The sequence below is a fragment of the Manacus vitellinus genome, unplaced genomic scaffold (genome assembly GCF_001715985.3).
Source record: "Manacus vitellinus isolate BGI_N305 unplaced genomic scaffold, ASM171598v3 scaffold_6_pilon, whole genome shotgun sequence".
Classification (NCBI taxonomy): Eukaryota; Metazoa; Chordata; class Aves; order Passeriformes; family Pipridae; genus Manacus; species Manacus vitellinus.
The window spans coordinates 33,142,909-33,149,029 of record NW_021940750.1 but is presented as its reverse complement, the minus strand read 5'-3'; positions in this window follow the sequence as shown (position 1 = coordinate 33,149,029).

Genomic DNA, 6,121 nt, shown 5'->3' with positions numbered 1-6,121 from the left:
ACCTCAAAGCTTCTGGAAAGAGGCTGACAGGGGGGCATCTTCAGCTCTGCTTGTATTGATGACAGAAAACACCTGCAGTGGGGGAAGCCACTGGTGGCAGTAGCCTGGGGAGCAGTGATGGAAGAATGTGGATATAGAGAGGAGCATGGTCTTCCCTGCTGCTGGCCATCCTCCTGGGAAGCAGATCAAGTGCAGGTACTGAGGGATGTGAGGGGGGCCCAGACTTGTCTTCCTGCCTCTGCAAATTCAGCAATGGTAGCTCTGGGTTCAGACTGCAGAGCTGCAGCCCCTGGGGTCCCCTCTTTGCTTGGCCCTGAGGGAAGTGGGGCTCCAAGGAGGGACATGCACCACACTCCCAGAACAGGCCTTTCCTTTGATGCCTTTCCCCAGAGTAGCATTTCCAGCACAAGCACACAAGTACACGATGGAGCAGCACTGAAGGGGAGATGGATATCAACTAGGAGAGACCCTTCTAGCATTTGGTTTGGGTGAGGTCCTGCAAAATGAATGGCGGCATGGATGGATGGTACAGGGTGCATGGAGTGTCCAGGGGAGACACAGCTTAGTGCTGAAGCAGGGGAAAAGGAGGTGATGTGTAACATCCTTTTCAAGCTCCTCTGCTCCATCTAACACTGAGTTTTGGGAAATAAGGATCTTGACCTCCATTTCAGGGTGATTCATGCTTGGCTGGTGGGGGGAAAAATGTCAGCTGCTGCTGATTTAAGGGAAGATCCTGCCTGTTTCTGTGGGCAATGATGGAAGGTAATTCAATTAGGACACTGGGACAGTGCTGGCACAGCTGCATTCAGCTCTTCATGCACTCAGGATGGTGGATGGGAATGATCTGTGCTCGTGCCCAGTGAACACATGTGAGACTGAAGGCAGCTTCCTTCCAAAGGATATATATAGATATATTTACACTCTCTATATATGGAGTGTATCTTCTGGATTATTTTCCAGTGCCAGGATTATGGGCATGGACCCCAACTCAACAGCCAAATACAAGTTTTGTAGGCTCTCCTTTGGGACGTGCTCCTGAACTGTGAGCTTTTACACACTATATGCTTTTTACATGCTCCTTTTGCAAGTGTGTATTAAACATAACTATCAGCTTAATCCTGTATGTTCAGTGTACAGCTTTAGTGTGTAAAGGCCCAATGTTCTGAGAATGAACACGTGGCAACGGGCTGGCCAGTTGTTCCTGAGAGTTTTGTTCCCATACTCATGAGTTATTCTTGTCTGAGAGCAGAACAGCTGCAAGGGGAGATTTATAGCATAGATGCTAAAACCAACTTCCCAATAACATCGGGAATTGCAGGACATCTTTAAGAAGAAGGGATCCCTGGGACCAGATGCCCAGGGAGATATTAGGGTGCCTGGATACCCCATCAGGGTAGTATCCCCTGTGAAGTGCAGGTGCTGGCTGAGACAGGGCAGAATCTGGATATGGGGCTGGACAAACTGCTCTGCTGCATCAAACGGAGAAATGGCTGCACCTGCTTTTGCCACCTGTATCTAAGGGCACCAGAATCTCTCAGGGAGGTTGATGGGGACAGTACTATTCCTCCAAGGGACTTTTCCCTCTGCTTTCCCTTCTCCCCACAAGCAAGTTTCTGCCTGTGCTTTTCCCGAGCTGCTTCACCAGGAGCTGCAAAAGACAAGGTGGAGAGCAGAGACAGGCAGTGACTGCTGTCAGAAAAAAACCAACATTTTAAAGCTATTCTGAGTTTTGTGGCAACAACTATTTATTTTGGTTTTGTGGCCCCAAGGAAGAAAAGAGCAAGCTTCTGTCTCCACTACAGGATCTGTTTGGTCCTGAGTGGCAGAATCCGCCTCAGTGGCACACACGGGCTGCACCCAGCCCTGAGGGCACTGTGGGACATTCTGCTTTCTGTCAGCCCCCACGGTGACCACAGTGTGTTGGGGCTTTGCTCCTGCTCCTCACAGAGATTGCTGTGGGGAAGTGAACAGTTGTGCCTCTTCCTGAGGGGCTTTCAGGTAACAGGTACAGCTCAGAGCCTCTCTGTCCTTCCTTCCCACCAGCATGTTGAAGCCTTTGAGGGATGGGCAACAGCCAAAGGCCTTCTTCCCTTCTTTGGATGTCACTGGGCAGTGAGCAGCTGCTAGCTGAGACTGATGAAGAGCAGCCAGCTGGGACACTACCCAGGTAGAGCAGCAGTGATAATAAGAAAGTTACAGACAGCCAGAGGGAATGGATGATGAGAAATTCCTACATGTTTTTTGATGGTCCTCTGGTAGAAATATCTCCACTGTGTGTTTAACATGTATCTGGTGAGGAAATGGGATCCTTTTTTTCCTCACACAAACACTTGTGATATGGCCCATGGCTCTGTTGGCTCAAGATGTGTCTATGGCAGATAGAGAAAACACTCAGAAGAAGCAATCGGCATCTGCCTGATGCTCTCCAGGAGAACTTTGGAGTGGTGTTTCCAACCCCTGAGGCCTCGAGTGCGGAATTCACTTGCCATCCATGGGCAAGTTGATCAGACACCAGCTGGGAAAGCAGAGGATGTGGATGGTATATCCTCTGTGTGGGCTCCTGGAGGCCCCATACTGGTTGTTTCTGAAGCCCACTGCAGTTTCTAAAATAGGCTGTAATGGCAAAGGCTCTTCTGATGACAAACAGGGTAAGTACCAATCAACCAGTGTTATTCCTGTGGAACTGATTTGAACACTGAACAGACTGAATTTGATTTCATGATTAATTATACCAGGAGACCACAAGTATTGGATGGGTGCCTTTATTAAATATATATCATGGAAATAATTATTGGCTTCAAGAGAAGGAGGTTGCATTTTCAGATCCAGAGTAAGACTGGTGTGGGAAGGGCACTCAATTTGCACACCAAATCCAGATGAAAACCCAGGGTCAAGATGCTCAGTGAGACATGCCAGTGCTGAGGCCCAGGGTGGCACCAGCTGCACATACCACCTCCAGATTCTTGGGAGGGGACCATGTGCAAGCCCCCAGTGCCAGGGGGGCACGTGTTGCAAAAGAGAAGCCCCTGCCTTGAGCCTCTGCCCAAATCTGACTCGTTATTATGTCCAAAGACACCCAGGTTAGACATGCAGTTTCCACAGCTGGATGTCTACAGTGGCACCTGCACACACATGTGCCCATCTTCCCTGTCTGCCTGTAGAGCTGTGTGCAAGAGATGCAGCTGTCACCTTGCTCCTTCATGGTGTGTGTCCTGCTGTTTCCACGTGCCTTGACAAGTCAGTGCCTCAGATGAGCAGTGGCAACTGCCCATCCACACAGCATCTATGTAATGGTGTGTCTTACCACAAACCTTTTTTGCTATAGATTAAAAGGAACAAATTTCTTTTGCCTCTGTTGTAGGGTAGCATCAGAATCAGGGACAGTGCTGCTGGCTCAGCTGAAGTGAAGGAGTCAGATGAATATGCATGATGCTGAGGCATTATTATTAACGTTGTGAATTTAATGTAGTAAATTTGACCTTTCTTCTCCCATCTCTTTCCCCTTTGTGGATCCCCTTTGTGCTTCCTAGACACACCTCTCATTGTGAACCATGAGGTGTCATTCCTTGTTGTTTGCTGTGCATGTCACCTGTGAGTGCTCTGAGACAATTAATCACTCCAGTGCTGATTGAAAATTCTCAGTCCTTCAGTTTTCTGGTTGCATTCGATTGAGTAATGTCCTGGCAGAGATGGTGGAGAGAAGAGTTTCCAATTCATTTGCAGATACTCGATTATTTCAAAAGGTGTTTTGTGAAGCATCTGGTAATACATAAAGTCCCATGGCTACATATCCTGAAGGAAAACCCACGCAGCACAGCTCCTTAATCCAAGCAGACACGAGTGAGCTGGCCAGTGACAGGCTCAGCTCTCACACAAATCAGGCAGCAGCTAAAGGGATTGATTCCCGCCCGATATAAGGGCTTTTGGGTCAGAAAATCTGGTCACACTGTGGTTCTGTTTGAACCAGGGAATGTAAGCTGTATTAACTTGCACTGAGCATGGGAATCACAGAGGCTTCAGGTGCCAGGGCTTCGGGCTGGGAAATAATGGAGAATCACACAAAGCATTCTGATACTAAGCATCAAAAACCTACTAGAAGGAGGAGAGTTCTTTTTATTAAAACATCTGCTGTTCCTTGGCTGCAGAGCTCCTACTTACATGCTTTCCCCATCCCTTCAAGCTTTACTCCCTGATACACTTTCCAAGCCACACATCTTCATCCCTTGCCGCTGCGCAGGGAAGGGTGCCTACCCCACACGTGAGTGTGCAACGCTGCAGAGGTTGTTTGTGGGATAAGATCTGCAGGGATTGCTGTAACAGGGGCCTCCCTTTGTAATACCCAATGTCCATTGAAATTATTAAGCTAAATGTTGGCTATGATAATGAGTTACTATGTATTATAGTATTGGCTTAATTTCCTTCTCCAGATTTGGTTCCTTCTGGTATTGGAGCAAGGTTTTAGCTATCTGAATCACTGCATAAGTCATATGTGGTCTATAGGCACAGGACTGTCCTCCAGTAGCCCATCTCCACTCCTGGAGGCTGTGGTTGGGAGTATGGTTACCATGGTGGTAACAAGACAATTAAAATGGCTTTATAATCAGCTGAAGTTACTGACTGTTTCCAGGATACCATATATCCTAATCAATCTCAGCTCTGACAGACCTTGGAGCCAAGCCAGATCCAATGACAGCAGTTGGTGGCGTTTAATTTTTTTCTTCCTCCTCCAGCCCCTTAGGGTTAGCTTTCCTGCATGGATTTGAAGCTGCAGTTCAAGGTGAAAAAACCCTCCATCCTTTCTGGATGTGGTATATTTCATTCTGCATCCTTTAATTTGGGCCATGCAGCACAAAAAACGTGTGAAGTTATCCCCATTCCTCTGACCTCCTGACCTACCAGAAGCTGAACTGGCTTCCTTGTATTGCCTGATGTGGGTGCTGCCCTTTCGTTGAGGGCAGGGAATAAGGGATCTCTTTGTTGAAGGCTCCTCCTAACAGGCTGTGCTGCTCCCCCTGCCAGGCCATTCCTTGTGGGTGGTGGGGGCTGGAAGCAATATGTTGGAAGTCACACTGTATCCCAACAGCTTGGGATTTAGAGCTGTCAAGCAGTGGCTCATTGTTAGTACAACTTCTTCCAGAACGCCAGAAAAAGAAAAGGCGACTTAAAACTTTTTATGACCTGCTGACACATGAGTCTGGTAGGAAACTGACTGTGAATCTGGAGAAGTAGCAGAGGGGTTTGGAGATTTGCTGCTGTTGCTAGTTACAGGGTTATTTTTTCCTACAGGTAGCAGTGTGAGCCAGAGGGCTCCTCCAATTTACATTGAGTTGTTCCAGCTGGCTTACATGAATCTACTTTGTGGTGTAGGTGCTGCCCTATGCTTGGTCAGCACTTCACAGGGATGTATAGTATTTTTCTGAGGGCTTTTTGTATTTTTGCCACGGTTCAAGAACACTTGGATTCCCATTTTAGAGAGTTCCTGACCTATATGAGCCCTGAGGTGACTGTATAGTCCCAGGTTGGGCCAGCGGTGTCCTGCAAGTCTGTGTGAGTTTGCAGTGTGAGACTGCGGGATGGCACAAAATGAAACTCCTGATTGCTACTACTAAGAGAGTAGCAGCTAAGGGCTGCTCTGTGTGGCACTGGACACTTCCCCAATGCAGGTGCTAATGTGGGTTTCAATCTCAGGGCTCTCCTGTGTTTTGTGGTGACATTGTCTAGCTCAATGTTCTTAACTTCTCTTTCTTGAATCCTTGCTTACAGGCAGAATACTTGAAGCCAGAACAATTATCAGCATTAAAATAAAATTAACTTGAATCTAGCTTAGGTTTATGGCCCTGCTTAAACCTTCCAGGTTTGTGAAGCCTGTTTTGGAAGCTGCTGGTCCATGTCTTCGCAATCAATCAATCAATCAATAGCATGTCATCAGTCATTGCAAGCATTTGGTTTAGGTTATCAGACCCTTCACAAATCTCCTGAATTTCTAGCATGCCTGGAGATTTGCTAGCTCTTCACTCTCTGTTGAGATTTACCTGATCCCTCTAGCTGAGAGTCTGCCAACAGCCTCCACTTCACAGAAGGGGCCCTCCACCCAGGCAAACACTCCTGGCATCTGCTGAAA